Source organism: Callithrix jacchus, chromosome 4 (genome assembly GCF_049354715.1).
Source record: "Callithrix jacchus isolate 240 chromosome 4, calJac240_pri, whole genome shotgun sequence".
NCBI classification, from domain to species: Eukaryota; Metazoa; Chordata; class Mammalia; order Primates; family Cebidae; genus Callithrix; species Callithrix jacchus.
The window spans coordinates 4,931,431-4,950,909 of NC_133505.1; the positions used below are offsets into that span (position 1 = coordinate 4,931,431).

The following is a 19,479-nucleotide window of genomic DNA, read 5'->3' on the forward strand; positions in this document are numbered from 1 at the left end:
TGTGAACCACATATGGATGATTCAGGTAAAATCCAGTTTATAATCTCTTAAAATGAGAACTTCCTGGAGAGGCCACATGACCCCAAAAGCAGGGGCGGACTGCCCGATGCCCAGCACCTGAGAAAGGAACCCTCCCATGTCATGGATGATTTGTGAACACCTGAGAAAGGAACCCTGCCATGTCACGGATGATTTGTGAACACAAATCATGGGAGGACTGGTGGATATTTCCAGTGGGGTACAATAAAGGATTCAGCATTGAACATCCATCCAACCCAGAGACCACCAATGCCAGGTCACAAGAGTTCCAGCTAAGATAGATACTCCCTGCCTCTTATTTCTAAGTCCCTACCCACCAACCCTGGAAAGATCAGAAGTCACAGCTAGCAAGAGAGGTGAGAGGAAGAGCTCACAGAGAAAGGGAACAAGATGCCAGCCAAATGACCCCTTCCCTCCCCAGACCCAAGTTGGAGCAGTGGTGCAGGGGCAAGGGGAGACAGTTTACTTTTAGATCAAGTTTGGAATGTTCTGGTTTTCATTGGACTGGACCTATTAATTACAAAATGAGATGATTTGGAGGCTACAAATAAGCAATAAACCTGTTACTATCTGAAAGCATCAGAGAACTTACGGCACCAAGAAGATGCAAAGGAATACGATATAAAGGCATAAGCAGTAGGTGCTAGTGAAGTGAAATCATTTTCCACTTCCTCTCTGCGAAGCACTATTCCTATTAATATAAAAGAAAACAGAGCTGATCCCTTGGTGCTATTGTGTTTAAAGATAAGTGCAAATGTTACATAATGTCACCACTAAAGTTGGTAAGTGAGCAACTGACAGAGAAGATGCCTCAATCCTGTTGCTCAAAACCGCAGATCTTAGATCATGGAGCCCTCTAGTCTGCACTAAAATTCGAAAACACACTAAAAATTAAACTGAAATCCAAACAAATACTCATTGGCAAATGGAATGATTTTGGTAACTCTGAAAATAAACTTGGTAAAATGAGGGGACTGAATAGTCTACTGGAAAAATAATTTGCTTATCATTGCTGTTCACACCTCAGGGCAATTAGTTGAACTGAAAAAATATTAGTCATAAGATCTAAAGACACAGCTTTCACGGTAATAGGTTTTCCCACAGGCTATACCCATACTCTTCTAGCATTTCAATGCCTACGAGTTAACTGGACACCAGTTCATTCGCTGATTCAGTAAACGTTTATTGAATCAATGAATGCAATGTTGCGCTTTCATAGCTCCTTCTCTTGCATTACTGAAGGACTTAGTTCTCATTAAATTGTCCTCTCCTTGTACTTATTATAACCCAAAATCAATCACCGGTTTTTTCAGTAACAGGAGATAATGGTCTTGCTGGTATTAATGAGAGCGGTGGGAACGGACAGCTGAGGCTGAAGGGAGGACAGCGCTGTTGTGGGGCAAGGGACGCAGGCACAGACGGTACGCCTGCGCAAAAGTTACATCCCAGGAGGGGCACATAGGAAAAGAAAGAAGTAGGAATGCCACATGGTATGAAAAAAACAAAAGAGTACCATTGACAGCAACTAGGTCACTAGCATCAGGAGAGGAGGACAAGCACTCTGCCGAGCCTAACCACTTGACCTCGTGTGGTTGTGTGAAAAGGTTACATTGGAGCTGAAATGGGAACACTGAGAAGGAGGCAGTGCTGGGCAAGAACATTTTCAGGCAAAGGAACCAGCAAGTTTGTCACATTTTTCAAAGCAGAAGATAGTCCAACATGGCAGTGTAGAGTGAACGAGGAGGTTGGATGGTAGGAGATGAGATCAACGGGGTGGCCAGGGGCCAGAGGCCTGATAAGGAGACTGGATTTACTGTGGCCACTGTGTGGCACATGGGCTATAAAAGGACAATACTGAGAATTAAGAGACTCAACAAGAAGCTGTTTCTTCACCTGTACAAGTGTTGATGGTGGATGGGCTAGGCTGGCTGTGGAGAAAAAGACCACATTCGGGACCTGTTTTGGAGATAAGCCACTAAGACTTGCTCATGAGGTGGATATGGGGAGGAGGGAAAGGGGAGAATCATCAGAGACTTCTAGGCTCATGGCTTGAGCAAATAAGTGAATGGTGTTGCCCTCAAAGAAGCTGGGGAAATGAGCAGGGAAGGCGAGTTTCAGAGGAAAAGCAAGAACTTTATTTTGGACAGATGGGGTTGAGACTCCTGCTAGACCCAGAAGTGAAGATTGCCAGGTAGGTTTTGTGCCTGTGGGTCTATTGCTAACAACAGAAGTGCCCTGGTAGAAATAAAAACCTGGAAGTCATCGGCCTTTTCTCTTTATTTTGAAACCCAGTAAATGAGGGAAAAACAGCAAAGAAGTTGGGCCAGCCATTCTTATAACAGTTTCTCATCAGTTTTTTCTGGCCAAGACTGCTTGTGTCTGTTCTTTTTGGATTCTGGTGTCATCAGTTTACTGTAGAATGAGACTTTTCCTTAAGGTGCTGTGCAGAGTTATTAGTACCTCAAGTGTCATTGTATGTGGTCTCCGCACTGAATGTTTTTCCTCCCTACGAGAAACAGCCCATGGCTCTTACTCACAGCTCACAAATGAAGACCTCTGCCCTAGACTCTTCACCATGAACTATTTCCCAAAGCCATATGAAATGTCATTTATTTTGCTTTCCCATAAATTCATTGGAACCAAACCAGAACAGTTTGTTTTTGATTAATTTTTAGGCCTGATGAAAATCTTCCTCTGTGAGAATTCAGTATTGGCACTTATTGTCTCACTGTAGATTTGATCAACGTTTAAAAAAATTAATCTATTTCACAAAAACAGTCCAAATAGATCATTTAGCTTATCTCTCTCTCTCTTTCTCTCACGCTCTGTGTGTGTGTGTGTGCGTGCGTGCGTGCGTCTGTTTGTGTCTGTGTGTCTGTCTGTTTCTGTTCAGCTATACTTTCAGTACATTTTATTCTCTTGAGTTTATTCCCTGTAGTTCCTGGATGCTTAAGGCAACATCCTTTCTCACTTACCAGAATTATTTCAAGACACAGGCATTCTCTTCTCCACTCCCACAATCTCTGCCCCCAAAACAGCAAATTAAGCTGCCCTCTAAGGGAAAATGACCCATTCCCATCATCTCAAAAGCATAATATTAAGGGTAAAATTTGAAAGTTAACTAACCTGAGGGAGGAAGAATGCAGGATCCTCATTCTTTTCAAATAAATTTCTCTCAGCTCTTTGCAGTTGTCTAATTCCAGGAGATAAATGATTACCCAAAACCTTTAGCCCTTATGTTACCAGCTGGGAGGGTTCTATTACGTCAGTGGTTTAATTTTTAACTTCACATTTTATTCTTTGATTGATAAGGAAACCAAGCTCATTAAATCTTCCTCATGCTTCAAGTCAACTGAGGTCACCTATATCTTCCCTCATCCTTAATCAGAATCAATTTCCCTTCTTATAAGGATCCTGACACCCCACAAGCCTTACTGATAGCACTGTCCCCTTCTGGGGTCTCTCAGAGTTATTATAATCTTCATGGAGATGGGGTACATTTTGTCCCTTTTGAGTCCCTTTTCCACCATGTTCCTGTTTAATAGAACTGAACTTTCCACAGAGGAGAGATTTAATACATTTTGGTTAACTTGAGTGATTTTTGTGATTTTCTGATTGTAACTTTTTGCAAACAGGCCATTGAATTTTCTGTGAAAATTAACTCCTCCCTTGTGTGGCAAAACATTTGAGAAGACTCATACATATTTGCATTCTATTTCCCTACCTCTAGTTTTCTCATGAATCCATCAGCAACAAGACAGCTCTTAGCAAAGCCATCACCAGCCTCTCTGCCAGCAAATCCAACGGCCACTTCCCAGGCCTCATCTGTCGGTGCTTGACAGATTCCATAACTCATTCCTTCTCGATGCCTTGTTTCATTTGATTCATTCAGACCTGATTTTCCTCATGTCTCATTGGTTGTTCCTTCTCAATATGCTTTGCTGAATCTTTATCTTTTCTCTGGTTTCTAATGTTGGTGTGCCCAAGACTCTGTCCTTGAACTTCCTCCCTATCTAAACTCACTCCCAAGGAGATCCCAGCGAGTCCCGTTTCCTTATATGCCCAATTCTGACCTCTCCTCTGAGCTGCAGCTTCCTCCACCTCTCCTTGAATATCCATTAGGTATCTCAGTCTTATGATCGAAAGCAGAACTCCCGGATCTCCTCCAACCTACTCCAGCCCCAAGATCCCCCATCTTGGTTAATGGCTTCACCATTACCCTTTTAATCTTGCCAAACACAGCCTTCATTCTATACTTTCCCGCAACATTCATCTCAACAGCATGTTCTAGCAGTTCCACCTTCATCTCTTTCCATTATTATTATTTCCTCCATTCTTAACACATTCATCTATCACCAGGGTAATAAATAAAATGATTATTTACCTGGCCCCACTGTTTCCACTCTCTCTCTTTTAATCCATCTACACATAGTGGGCAGAATGTTGGAAATGTACATATGATCATGTTACTTACTGGTGTAAAAGTCTTCCAGAGCCTTCCCAGAGAACTTAGGACAAAAGAGAGAAAATTGACCTTCCTGAAGGTGCTCCGATACCCTACATCACCTTGGACATGCCAACCTTCCTGATCTCTGCCCTGCTGCTATTCCCTCACTAAATTCCAACCAGTTCTGCATTCTCCCCCGAAGTTCAAGGCCTTTACACTTGCAGTTCCTCCCGTCAGTGACACCCAGCTCCCCAAGTTCATTGCAAGTGTTTTATCAATGTTATTAGAAAAGTAAAACCTTTGAAAATATAATTTCCAAGAAGCCTCTAATATGGTCTTGATTCTGTGTCAGCGTAGGCTAACTTGTGTATTTGTGTCCTAGTTTTAATAGTTTTTATTTTTATTTTTTAAAACTAAAAACAGATCAAAGCTTATAGAATAAGGGTATAAAGAAAATATTTTTGTACAGCAATACAATGTGTTTGTGTTTCAACCTGTCCTTACAAGAGTCAACAAGTTCAAAAACATTTAAAAGTTTATAAAGTAACAATGAAACAGTAAGCTAGAATTTATTATTGAAGAAAGACAAATGTTTTTATAAACTTAGTGTGGCTTAACTGCAGTGTTTACAAAGTCTACAGCAGTGTACAGGCAGGTCCTGGGCCTTCACATTCACTCACTGCCTCAGCCAGAGTGACTTCCAGTCCTGCAAGCTCCATTTATGATAAGTGTCCTAGACGTACTATTTTTTTTATCTTTTTACTGTACTTTTCCTATGTTTAGATATGTTCAGATTCTCAAATATTGCTCTGTTTTTAATTGCCTGCCATATTCAGTGTAGCAACGTGGTAGAGGTTTGTAGCCTAGGAGCAACAGGCTAGACCACATGACCTAGGTGTACAGCAGGCCGTACCGTCTAGGTCTCTGCAAGTGTGCTCTGTGGCATCCACACAACAATTGCCGAACAGCACATTTCTCAGAACTTATTCCCATCGCTAAGCATCGCTTGACTGTATTATAGCCAATAAACAGCACATGCTCTGTGGGGAGAAGCAGCAGTAGATGTGACAGGCACTATTAATAGGCCAACTCAAACTACATTTCCAAATTTCTGTGCCCTAGCATATCCACATATCTACTATAAGGAATATAGAAACAAAAACTTCATTGTTGTGGCTTCCTTGAAACGGTTCTGGCCATTGATGCATAAAAAGAAGTAGACCTGTGTCTCATCTTTCTTTTTCTTTTTCCTTTTTCCCTGTTTTAACAGTGGATATCAGATCTAGAGGTGTGGCAAGTGTCTGATGCTCATGAGACAGGAGTCACAATGAAAGCTAAGAAAGTGCCGATGGCTGTATCAGTCAGGATAAGCTAAGTTGCACTGTGATAACAAATGACCCAAAAATCTCAGTTGCTTACAAAAGCAAAGTTTTATGTACTGTTCATAATTCATGATCATCATGTCTTAGCAACACCTTCTCACCATGTTTTCCTCACTTCAGGGCCCAGTTTGACAAATCAGGCTTTATTTGGAACACAGATGGTCTTGTGGAAGAAGTAAAAGAGAAATCATGATGAGCCAAGTGCTGGCTCTTAAAGATTTGCCTAGGTGTGACCTCCACTCTTACTTCACTGGGGAGAGCAAGTCAGATGGCCAAGCCCAACAAAACCAAGACAGAGAAATAGAATTCATTCCATTCCCTGTTTAATAAATGGTATGGGAAAACTGGCTAGCAGTGTGCAGAAAGTAGAAACTGGACCCCCTCCTGACACCTTACACTAAAATGAACTCCAGATGGATTAAAGACTTAAACCTAAGACCTAATACTATAAAAACTCTAGAAGAGACCCTAGGCAAAACCATTCAGGACATAGGCATAGGCAAGGACTTAATGACTTAACACCAAAAGCATTGGCAACAAAAGCCAAAATAGACAAATGGAAACTAATCAAACTCCACAGCTTCTGCACAGTAAAAGAAACAGTCATTAGAGTGAATCAGCAACCAACAGAATGGGAAATAATTTTTGCAATCTACCCATCTGACAAAGGGCTAATATCCAGAATCTACAAAGATCTAAAATAGATTTAAAAGAAAAAAACAAACAAACCCATCCAAAAGTGGGTGAAGGATATGAACAGACACTTTTCAAAAGAAGACATATATCAGGCCAACAAACATATGAAAAAATGCTCATCATCACTGATTATTAGAGAAATGCAAATCAAAACCACATTGAGATGCCACCTCACACCAGTTAGAATGGCAATCATTAAAAAATCTGGAGACAACAGATGCTGGAGAGGATGTGGAGAAATAGGAACACTTTTACACTGCTGGTGGGAAGGTAAATTAGTTCAACCATTGTGGAAGACAGTGTGGTGATTCCTGAAGGATCTAGAAATAGAAATTCCATTTGACCCAGCAATCCCATTACTGGGTATATACCCAAAGGATTATAAATTATTCTATTATAAAAATACATGCACATATATGTTCATAGCAGCTCTGTTTACAATAACAAAGACCTGGAACCAACCCAAATGCCCATAGATGATAGACTGGACAAGGAAAATGTGGCACAGATACACCATGGAATACTATGCAGCCATAAAAAATGATGAGTTCATGTCCTTTGTAGGGACATGGATGAATCTGGAAACCATCATGCTCAGCAAACTGACACAAGAACAGATAATCAAACACTGCATGTTCTCACTCATAGGCGGGTGTTGAACAATGAGAACACATGGACACAGGGACGGGGGCATCACATACTGGGTTCTTTGGGGGAGTCCAAGGGAGGGACAGTGTGGGGTGGGGAAGTTTGGGAGGGATAACATGGGGAGAAGTGCCAGATGTAGGTGATGAGGGGTTGGAGGCAGCAAACCACATTGCCATGTGTGTACCTATGCAACAATCCTGCATGTTCTGCACATGTACCCCAGATACCCTAAAATACAGTTAAAAAAAAAAAGAAAGAAAATGTGGCACATATATACCATTGAATACCATGCAGCCATAAGAAAGGATAAGTTCATGTCCTTTGCAGGGACATGGATGAATCTGGAAACCATCATTCTCAGCAAACTGACAGAAGAACAGAACACCAAACGCCACATGTTCTCACTCATTAGTGGGTGTTGAACAATGAGAACACATGGACACAAGGAGGGGAACATCACACACTAGAGCCTAGTGGGTGGGGGACTAGCAGAGGAACAGCAGGGGTTGGGGGGATTTGGGAGGGATAGCATTATGAGAAATACCCAATGTAGATGACGGGGCAATGGATGCAGCAAACCACCATGGCACGTGTATACCTATGTAACAAACCTGCACATTCTGTACATGTACCCCAGAGCTTAAAGTATAATACATAAATTTTTAAAAAAAGAATATAATTCTTTCCAAGGGAGGGCCAGGGAAAATTTTTGAACAGTAATATAAGCTATCATTGTCCAATCTTCAGTTCAAAACTATTTAGTTAACTATCCTTTCTGCACACAAAATATACTTACTCCCATCCTATGAAAAGCCAACTCTAAGTCTCATTTAATTACAGCTTCAGGCCTGATGTTGACAATTTCATGATATTATCTCATCAGGTCGAATGTGGCTTTTCTTGCTCCAGAAACTCATGAGCTAACAAGACAAGGCATCTGCTTCCCCTACACACCCATGTACACCCAATGGGTCATGCTAGGACACAGAAAAGATAATTGCAGATAGAAGAACCATACAGTGTTTGTTGTTCCAAGAAATCTGAAATCATGTGGGTAGATATTGCAGTCTTCCTCCTATACCCACATGAGATAGTCCCTAATTAATCTGTGGCTCTGCCCACCATCAGTAATTCCCCCACGATATTATTTTTTATGGGTCTTGGCTCCATGCTCTGGCCATTTCTTCCTTTTCACCCCCTCCCCCCAAAGTGGCATAACCCTTGATGAGTCACAGCCTCCTTTAACCAGGTTAGTAGTCCTCTCCTATTATGTCACTTGAAATCTTAATCAGTTTCCTATGTAAGTGCTTACTTGTGCCAATAGTTACACCCACTGCTCTTTTTGAGATTTGATATTCTGTCTCTCTATATTCTGTCTCTCTCTCTCTGACTTGAGTTAATTTGACCCTATCAGGCTTCAATAGAAAAGCCATCACCTTTGCTTCATTATTTTGAGCCATTTGCCAACTGAAGTTATTTACAGAACATTCTCTTAGTCCATTCAGATATTTGTTTAACAATTTATGGATGGTTACCACCTTGATTTGATACTTGCACAAGGCCAAGCTTTAAAAGGACTTTCTTACTTAAATCATTTCTCAGTTTTATCTTTAACTGTAGCTAATAGTGCCTTTCAACTAAGTAAGTCTAAAGTTTTTAGTTTCTCTCAATTTCCTTCATTCTGATTTTCAGACCAGCTAATTACTTTTTGAGATTATGTCTTGTTTTATTATACTTTGTGAAATATAGTCAATAGTAAATCACACAATTTACATTGATTATGCCAAGAACTTCACCAAAAATAGTAAGCTCAATAGGGAAATTACCTATAAATTAATTTCTAAAGTTTTCTAAATGTTTCACCTGTGAAAATTGAGTACCACTGCCCTTCTAAACTCTAATAACAGTTTCTTTTTTGCTCCTATCCCATCCCTGAAGCCAATGCCCAAGAAAAGGCAGTGCCTTGTTTTATTTCGTTTTTAGTCTATGGCAACACCCTACGCTATGCCTTGCATTAATTTCTGTTTTGGTTAGAAAAGGCAAAGTTATGCTGTGGTAAGAGATGAAGCCTTAATTAATGGCATACAGTGTAATTTCATTTCCTGCTTTAAGATATGTATTTAACACAAGCCAGCAGCAGCTCTGATTCACATCTTCATGTTGATACCAGGCGTATGTGCCATTTCCACCTGAAACATTGCTGATGGTCTCATGGCACAGAAAAGAGAGAATATGTGGGAAAACTTATGGCTGGAAACATGTTATTTTTTATTAAATTACATTGATCAAAGTAAGTCACATGATCCAGATGGACATTAATGCAGCCAAGAAGCATTAATTTTATAAGTTCACAGTAGGCTAAAGAGTATCTTTGATTGTAATGACAGGGGCCTCTCATTCCTGTGAGGAAGGCAGCAAGTATCTTTGAACGATATTCTACCATGGGATCGGGTAGAAAAATAAAAAAACTTGGGTCCTTCTGGCTTTATTGAACTGGTATGCCAGTTCTGAACTGCCTACAAATTGGAAAAATAAAGTTCTATTTGTTTATGCCATTACCTGTAGACAGTTCAAGAACCAAGCAGTGTCTAATTTGGTAGCAAACTCACTTGTATTGAGTTTTATTTTCAATGACTTCATTTTTTTAGATGTTATTTGGCCCCTCCCATTTTTCCCCTTTTCTGTCTAGTCTTTATAAATAGTTTATTGGTGTTTTATGTATCTATTTTCCTAGTTTCTATAATTTCTAACGATATTCTAGTATCTGAAAATCTGGGGAAAGATGTCCAATCATTTTGTGTTCTCCTGACTCTTGCTCACATGGGATTGTTTCAGATGTATTGTGTAGTTTCAGATTGTGAGCTCATATTTCATGAGTTTTACTTCAGCTAACCCTGCCATGGATTGAGAGATTGTTTCTCCAGAGAGATTTTGTGTTTGCCTCTCTGTTCAGTAACACCGATCTGAGACCTTTTGTGTTCCTGACTGTCATGGACATGGTACTGACATTTCACCATCAAACAAGACATTGGGGTTTAGGTTAAGGTATATTTGGCCATATATTAAGAATAAGGTTATTCTTGTTTTACTAAGCATTTTAAAATAAGTAACAAATACACACATATGCCTATCTAGCAAATTTTGAATATTTTGAATTCACTTTTTTGAATCTTTTGGCTTGGAATTATAAATTCTATATTATAGCCTTCCAAATGTCAATATATCCTCGGCATGTTAGTCAATTTGGGCTGCTACACAGAATACCATAGACTGGGTGGCTTAAACAGCAGAAATGTATTTCTCACAATTCTGAAGTCTGAGAAGCTCAAAATAGCGCCAGACTCGGTATCTGATGAGGGCCCACTTCCTGGTTTGCAAACGGCTGTCTTCTCCAACTGCAGAAAGTTGTACCCTCCAGTGGTGAAGAACAGAGAAAGCACGCTTTCATATCTCTTCTTATAAGGGCACTAATCCCATTCATGAGCAATCCAGCCTCATGACCTAATCACCTCCTAATTTCATCACATTAGGGGTTAGGATTTTAACATACGAATTTGAGGGAGACTCAAACATTCTGTCCATAACTGTAGGTCTCTTGGAAGAATATTTCTGGCTAGAAGATACTGGAAGAATCTGTGCAGCTTTGGAGGTGTAGTGTTATTTGCTGGCTGATTTACTAATATCTTAGAGTCATACTCTCCAACCAGACAGTTGAGCTGGAGGCTACAAGTTTACATACCTCCTTTCATTGTTTCTAATCCAACCAGCATTTAAGTCTACTCTTATATTGTTGAAATGGAAGCCCTAAAATAAGATTTTCCCATGGATCTACCATGATCTACATTTTTATTCTTCTTTCTCAGGAACTGTGTTGTTATCAGAATGGCAGAACAATTGCACTTTGCTCCTTTACCCTAGAATAGCTCCCTGAATGCTGCAGAAATACACTGGGTTGGTTGCTCTGCTACCTGTAGGAGGCGCCAGAGTAGACTCACTTTGATATTGGCATCCTCTCTGCAGCCTTAAACATCTTGAGTTTCTCTGTTGATGATATTCTTGGCGAACTGCTTTGAGAGGCCCCTGTCATTACAATCAAAGATACGCTTTAGCCTACTGTGAACTTATAAAATAAGAGTTGTGACAAAGTGTCTCTTTTATTGTCAGTCTATAGCTGACCAATCGGTCAGATGCTTTGTTGGCTCTGTTTCCTATTTTGTGACTAAAAGAACTTGCATTATGTCTTATAACCTAACCTCCCGAGTGGCGTACCGTCAATTCTGCCATACTGCTTTCCACTGCTTACTCAGCTCAACCCTTGTTGATATTTGTCTAACATTCCACCACAAGGCATATGGTGGTGATAAAAATTTGATTTTTTTTTTTTTTTGCAGGTTTCTAATTCTAATGACAATAAAACTATCTTACTACTGAACTTAGGATGCTGGGCCTTCTTTTGGGAGGTATCAATTCAACAGTTTTTAGAATTTATCCCGTTATTCCCAGTTTATTGAGAGTTTTCACCCATATCTAGCATTTGTAATGCATTTTAGCAGCTACTGTCAGGAATGTAATATTTTATCTCTATTGACTTACCTGGTTAATTACCTTTATAAATGTTGTTATACTGGAATCATGGACATCCATGCACTCTGAAGAGGAGCTCCATGAGGCAGTCATCAAAGATTCCACCTGAAAATAAACTGTTTAAGGATCATCAAAACCAAAGATTTTTCAGAGCAACTAAGTTTTAAATTTAAGAGCTGTGATTAACTATGGTTTCCATATTTATATGCTTCCCATATGTATATGCTATTTATGAAGCATACAGTTAATATAAGATAGTTAATAAAGATAAGACATGTTTTGCTGTTTGCATCATGTCTTATCTATATTTTTAATTCATTCATATTTTTATTCATTTTTGTAGAATTTATTATTTGAAGCTGCAGTAAAAACTTAAGTTCACTAGATTGATAACATCTAGTACTATTTATTGTTAGGATTGCAAAATCTACTCATGAGTTATTCTGTCTTTTAAGTCAAATAAGTGAATTTACTTCCAAGTATATCTTTAAAGACTTCTGAAGCGATCTTGTGCAATGGCACTTTTTCTAGAAAGCCTATGAGGATTTGTTGGCTGAACTTTACAGATGAAATATGATTGAACCAATTTTTCATATCAGGGAGAAGCTCTAAAGAGACAACTAATGAATGCCCTGACGATGCCCTCGTGGTTTTGGTGCCTCAGACCTTTCAGCCACAATATCAGAGTGTTGTGAATAATGGATTAGTCTCTTCGAGAAAGAGGCCAGATCATCTGTTTTTGTTACTTTGATGATTCATTGTTCTGCAAGTCTGAAATAGACAGACCTGAAGCCTAAGAAAAGGCCTCCAACTTAGGAAAGTCTGTAACACAAAGATTAAGCAAGTTTTATTTTTCTCTGTCTTTTTTAGTGAAGGGAAAAGGTGTTCTTGCTATGATCTGGCCTTACTTTTATCAGGAAATGAGTTTGAATTTTAGACCAAAGGCCAAGTAAATGTTAATATATTGCAAATATTCTTTTCTCTCTCATTGTCCTCTGTACATGTATTTCATCTGGAGGCCTTTCTCAAATGTGCAGCTTGTACATAGTTATGTGCCAGGACATTTTTCACAACTGTCTCTAAGAGAAAAGTGAATATATACATATACACACACAAAACATTTACACATCTATATCCATACATATATATGTTAATAAAATCCACGGAACCACTTGCAGGCGAATGTAAAAACGTCTGCTAAAATTTCTGTATATAATTTGAGAAATTTTAAACCCAACTGCTTTCTTGATTTTCAATTTAGTCTTGTAACTTTAGAAGAACTACTATTTCTTATAAAAATTTTATCCATTTTTATAATTTTATTGCCAACAATAGTGTCACAAAATCAGAATGAAAACTGCTTGATTACTATCTGTTTGATCACAGAATTCACTCATACATTAACTAATGGGTGTAGCCCTGACATAAATGTTGGTTATGTTCTTTTATTTCATGTTTCAAAAAAAAAATTGAAGGAAAATGAAAGTATGTCAAAACTTTACTCAGATGTCAGTGGCATGTGCAGCTACTTGCTGAATTGGAGAATAGTTTTTGAATACTGAAATAATATTTCCTTAATATTTGGGGCTATTCAGAATGTAATAGTTATAGATATGTCACACTTTTAAGTTTACTATATATTATTAACATTTTCTTGAAGATTGTCTTACGTCAAGACAATCGACAATAAAGTCCTAGTTTACAGTGTTTATTGATTTCATGGTGTGAGAATGTCCGCCAGGCTGATTTCCAAGCACCCACAAGTTGGTGAATGCAGAGCTGGAAAGAGATGCCCAATAGGATACCACTAAATAGCATTTCTACCATTCAAATAGAATTGACACAAGTAACCTCAAGAGCATGGAGAGCAAATAGTAAAATCTACTGTCTTTTCGCCTTTCTAATTTTAACTTAATTGTAATTTTATATAATTTAATTTTTAATAATGGTGATGTTTAACAACCAGCTTGCAAAATTCCTGCAATTTTAACTCTTGGTCCTTGTGTATAAGTCTGCATTGGTGACTCTCATAGAGATTAAGATTAAGCCTCCTAAGTGACGACTTAAGAGAATCCCAAATGTCTGTCTCAAGCAAACGGGATAGGTGTGTTTCCTCATGCTTCACCACTTCCCCATTATGATCCGTCCACATCGATGCCACCAGTCTCTTGATTACTCACACTTCTGACCATTTCACTCCTGTACTCAGAAGCCCTGGATGTCTACTTTAATCCGAGGTTCCAATTTCCTTGGCATGCCACACAGAGGTTTGTGTCAACTGACCTCATGCTGCCATCCAGTCATATCTCCTCACTGTATGTCCATGTTCTCTAGTCAGATTAGATTAGTCTTTATTACTCAATGAAGCCGTGGCTGGCCACGCCTTAGTGCCTTTGATGACTCTCTTCTATCTCCCTGAATGGACCTTGCCCTTTTTTCTGCATGGCACTTAGTGACACCCTTTTCCAGACCTGACTCAAACATTCTTCTCCTTGGGAAACTTTTCTCACCCTCCTCTCCCTCCAGTCAGAACCATACGCTCAACCCAAGTTCATGAGTAGTTCTCATGAACTTTTGTGTATATATCTGCTATAGCAACAGCTTTGTTTCACACTTATGATTTTCTCAAAGTGTCTGGTTTATTTGTCTCTTTTATTACACATAAACTCCTTGAAACATTACCTAACTTTCCCAGGCCAGGAGCAGTAGCTGTCACATGTGCGTGCTCAGTAGCACTTGTTTAACGTGGATGACATTTAAGACCTTAAGTATACTGGCATTGCAAGCATAAACCAAGTACTTTCACAGCATATTTTTTCTTAATAAACTACCTGATTTAATTTTATATTATTCTGTTTGGGACTTCTGCATCTACTCTAGTGGTTGAGATCAGCCTCTGGTTGTCTTGCGTTTCCTTCGTCTGGTTTTGATTTCATGGTAACACTAGCTCATACAATTACACAGAAGATGCTATTTTTCTGTGCTTTGAATTGGTTTACAAAACCTAGAAATTCTTTTTTAAGTTTCTGGAAGAAATAGAAGGCATCTCATAAAGAACGTATCATCAGAGAACTGTATTCAAAAGTTGTTGGAAATAATCTCTGTGCAGTCATGTTACCAATACAAAATACAATTTGTTTCATTCATTTGTTTGCTTTCAGTGTCAGAGTTTGCTTATTTTCCTTATGATTTAATTTTATTTCTTTTTTTTTGAGACGGAGTTTCACTCTTGTTACCCAGGCTGGAGTGCAATGGCGTGATCTCAGCTCACCGCAACCTCTGCCTCCTGGGTTCAGGCAATTCTCCTGCCTCAGCCTCCTGAATAGCTGGGATTACAGGCACGTGCCACCATGCCCAGCTAATTTTTTGTATTTTTAGTAGAGACGGGGTTTCACTATGTTGACCAGGATGTGTGCAGTGTTTGCGCCAAGGGCTTGAGACAGTTAGCATGACTCACCCCATCTTGGCTGCTGGACCTATCTGTACTCCCTGCTCTTGAGGGCTGTCAAGCTGAGACAAAGGCCGTGGGCTGAGTCACTGAGGCAAAAACAGAATACAAAGCAAAGGTCTGCGGTTTATGAGGACATTGTGCTGTCTGCTTTCATGTCCCCATCAGTCTCTGTGTAAGCGATAAACTTGCTGCAATTGAGATGCCTAAGAGGGACAAGAGACCCCTGCCCATATTTTCACTGGAGCTAAGCCTTTGTTCTACTTCCTGATGGAAAACAGGATTAACAAGCCACCTTAAGGGCACCATTGTTTGCTTGCACTGTGTATCTTTGAAAAACATAAACTGCTTTGTAAACTATTACCACAAGCTCCCTTAAACTGCTTTGTGAGCAGTTATCACAAGCCCCTGATAACTATTTTTATGGAGTTTCTATTTCCTTTCCGTTTACCCCTTTTTTTTGCAGAGATAAAGTAAATGTAACAAGAAAAAAGGTATAAAACCTGTAACCCACAAGAATAAACTTGCTGCATTTTGACCATAAGTTACGCAGACCTCCAGACTCCACTTTACTTTTTTCTTTCACTTCCACGCACTCTCTCCCTCAGGTTGAACGAGACATCTACGTTGGCGGTCTCGGGGACTCCCGCAGGTCGGTAGCCCCCTGGTAGGCATGCCGGACCCCAACACTCATCAATAACATTAGTATCTTGCATCCATGTAGTCCATTCTTTGGTGGTTAAATTTTTTGCAACTTGTATTTTCTTGTAATTTTAAACCATCCCCATGGTTATTTATTCTTTTCCTAATGAAGTTAGAAGTTCAGTATAACTGTTTTAATCCCAAAAATACTTTATATTAATCAATAATGTCTAATATTTGAGAAACCCAAATTTTTTTTAAAAATGACTTTGTAGATGCTTAACGTTGTTATACCTTGTTATAAACATCCAGGTGTGTTGTTTGTTTTTTGCATTGTCTGGAGAATGTGGCTCATATGTTAGTTTTCCAAGTAACTGAGGTTTAGGATCATTGCCTTCCCTTATGTCAGTCAGTTCCTGCTGTAGCCTGTGACTTTACATTTCTCTTCATAAAATTTTAATTTATTTGTATAGTGTTATTTGATCCCAAATTTCTCCAGCTCTGGCTTTTTTACATAGTAGCTAATGGATATGAGTTATACTGTTACCTCATAGCTAAAAAGGGCTGCTTTTCTTTAACTTTTTGCTTTGAAGTAATTACAGATTCACAGGAAGTAGCAAAGCTAGTATACAGAGGTGCCCTGTATCCTTCATTAATTTTATCCCAATGGCCATATTTTAATTACTATAGCACAATATCAAAACCAGACATGTGACATTGGTACAATGTGTGAATAGTTTCATGTAATTTTATCACGTGTAGATTTGTGTAACCATCACCACAATCAAAGTACAGAACAATTCCATCATCACAAAGGTCTCCTTAATGTTACACCTTGATAACCACATCTCATGCTATCCCTGCCACCTCACCATCCCAAACCCCTGGCAACCATTAAATTGTTCTTCATCCCTATGACTTTATTTTGAAATGTTATATAAATGAAATGACACAGCATGTAGTCTTTTGGTATTTGCTTTATTTTCACTCAACTTCCTGGAAGTCCATTTTACTTGTTCTGTTTACCAATAGCTTTTCTCTTTGGTTGCTGAGTAATATTTCAGGTTATAAATATACCACAGTGTGTTTAAACATTCATTCATTAAAGGACATTTTAATTGTTTCTAAGGTTTAACTGTTAAAAAAACAATCTGCTATGGATATATCCATAAAGATTTTTGTGTGACTATAACATTTTAGACTGAAGGTTTGTGTGCCTTAGTTCATTTATTCCTGTCCCCTCAATTCATATGTTGAAATTCTGACTTCCAGTGTGATGGTATCAAGAGGTGGGTTTTGGGAATGTAATTACGTCATAAGTGCAGAGCCCTCATGAATGAGATTAATGCCCTTCTGAAAAGAGAATCCAGAAAGCTTCTTTCTATCTTTCTTTCCTGTCTGCCATATGAGGATACAAGAAGGCTATCCACAAACGGGGAAGAATGCCATCACCAGTGACCAGATTTGCCAGCCCCCGATCGTAGACTTCTCAGATTTCAGATCTGTGAAAAATACTTTTGTTTATTTAAGTCACTCACTCTGTAGCATTTTTGTTGTAGCAGCCCAAACTGCTACATTTTTATTTCTTTGGATGAATGTTCCATAGTGGGTGTGGGAAGTAAAAAAGTTCCTCTTTAAAGTTTTCTTTCTTGTTAAAGAATAAGAATTCTTGTTAAAGAACAACTTCGTTAAGCCCTATCCTACGTAGCTGTTAGACAGGCCATGCTTACAGGCACGTAGTACATTCTCTGTCCTTGTTAACCAAGGCATCTGTGCTGGACATGCTCACAGGCATGACCCAGCTCTCCACTGCTTTTACTTTTTTAGAAAAGTTTTAAGATTGTAAGGTCTGGCTCCAGCCAATGGAGATCAGACACAGGAGTAAGGACGACCCCAAATGCATAACGGATAAATGTATGTGTTTTCCTTTGTTCATTGTACTCTTGTTGGCAAGATGGCTAGCAAGAGTACCCTTCCTGCAGTCCAGGAAGTAAAAATTGTGTGGCTGAAAGCACCTTTGTCTCAATGCTAATTTTTCTCTGCAGCATCAAGCAGCTATTTCTAACAGTGGGAATACTAGATCACGTAGTAAGTATATGTTTTGACTTTTCACAAACTGCAAAATACTTGCCAAGGTGATCTGTCCATTTTATAGTTTTATCAGCACTGTATGGGAGATCAAATTTTTCCATATTCAGCCATCATTTGATGTTGACAACTTTTTTTTTAAGTTGCCCAGTCGGTGTGTAGTGATATCTCATCCTAGTCTTAATTTATACTTTCCTAATAAGCATTAATGTTAAACATATCCTCATGTGTTTATTTGTCTCTTTTATCTCCTTGGCGGTGAAATGTCCCTTCATGAGTATTGCCCATTTTTTACTGGGATAGCTTGGTTTTTTACTGTTGAGATTTGAAAATTCTTTCTATTAATGTAGATTAAGTATTTTGTCATGTATATGGTTTGCAAATATATTCTGTAAGTCTGCAGCTCGTCTTTTTTCTTCATCGAGACTTTCACAGAACAAAATCTTTTACTATTTTTTCTTTTCCAGATTGTTTTGATTTCACATCTAAGAATTCTTTGTATACTTCTGGAATCAAAAGACTTTTCTCCTAGATATTTTTTTTAAAACGTTTGTAGTTTTACATTTCTCATGTTTAAATGTATTAACTATATGACTTAATTTTGTGCAAGGTGTAAGGTTTAAGTAAAGATACATATTTTTGCCTATTGCTCTAGCAACAGCTATTAAGAAAGCATTTTTCCTTCATTAAATTGCTTTTTAATCTTTGTCAAAACTCAGCTGATCATACTTGTGTAGAGGTATCTGAGTATTCTCTTTTCTGTTCCATTCATCTATCCTGTCATTACTACACAGTATTGATTACTATATTATATAATAAGTACTGAATTTGGTTACAGTGATCCCTACCACTTTATTCTTTTTCAAAATAATTTTAGATATACTAGTTCCTTTATCTGGCACTTTTTAAAAATAATTCTTGTGATTTTTCACATAAACAATCATGTCATGTCATGTCATCTGTGAATATAGGGAGTTTTATTTTCTCCCAAATCTCTATGCCTTTATTTTTCTTGCCTTATTGTACTAGCAAGTATATTAAATTCAATATACAGTTGAATTTAATTGTGAGTGAACATTTTACCTTTCTTCTGATCTTAGATACTAATCTAGAATCTGAGTAGAATCTGTATGGCTAGGATTAAGCAGAATCAGAAGAAACATGTTAGAAATAAAACACTTTATATAATGTAGGACTTATATTTCTCTGAAGTAACAATGGTAGAGAAGACTCTTTTGGAGGAATTCCTAATTTTGCTATCATAATTTTAAAGGGAGAAATTGTCAGTGACCTGTAACATTGTTATATTTCACTGGAAGGCAGTAACTTATATTTCCAAAATCACATTATTTGGGTGCCATATGATGAGCATATTTTACTGGTTTTAATAGCAGTTTTAACCACTCAATGAGTTACTTTTTCCTGCTGCCCAGATAAAGCCAATTTATCAATACAAGGAAATTGCAATAGATAAATTGTTTAATACATGTAAAGTAGGCTAGAAG

At 38.4% G+C, this 19,479-nt stretch overlaps 2 protein-coding genes and 1 pseudogene across 3 annotated transcripts in view; 1 reads left to right on the plus strand and 2 right to left on the minus strand.

Annotated features, from left to right (window-relative positions):
* The window catches only part of SLC17A4 (solute carrier family 17 member 4), a 28,916-nt gene extending 25,669 nt beyond the window's left edge, over positions 1–3,247 (minus strand). Inside the window, exon 1 of the mRNA XM_002746161.7 lies at positions 3,166–3,247. The gene's annotated coding sequence lies outside the window, so the exon portion shown is untranslated. The remainder of the gene's footprint in view (positions 1–3,165) is intronic.
* Positions 1–19,479, plus strand: part of CARMIL1 (capping protein regulator and myosin 1 linker 1) — a 468,543-nt gene that overhangs the window by 38,315 nt on the left and 410,749 nt on the right. The window lies entirely within an intron of this gene.
* The window catches only part of LOC118153066 (histone H2A type 2-C-like), a 30,238-nt pseudogene that overhangs the window by 4,445 nt on the left and 6,314 nt on the right, over positions 1–19,479 (minus strand). Inside the window, exon 3 of the transcript XR_013534714.1 lies at positions 11,806–11,901. The product of XR_013534714.1 is annotated as a histone H2A type 2-C-like (transcript). The remainder of the gene's footprint in view (positions 1–11,805; positions 11,902–19,479) is intronic.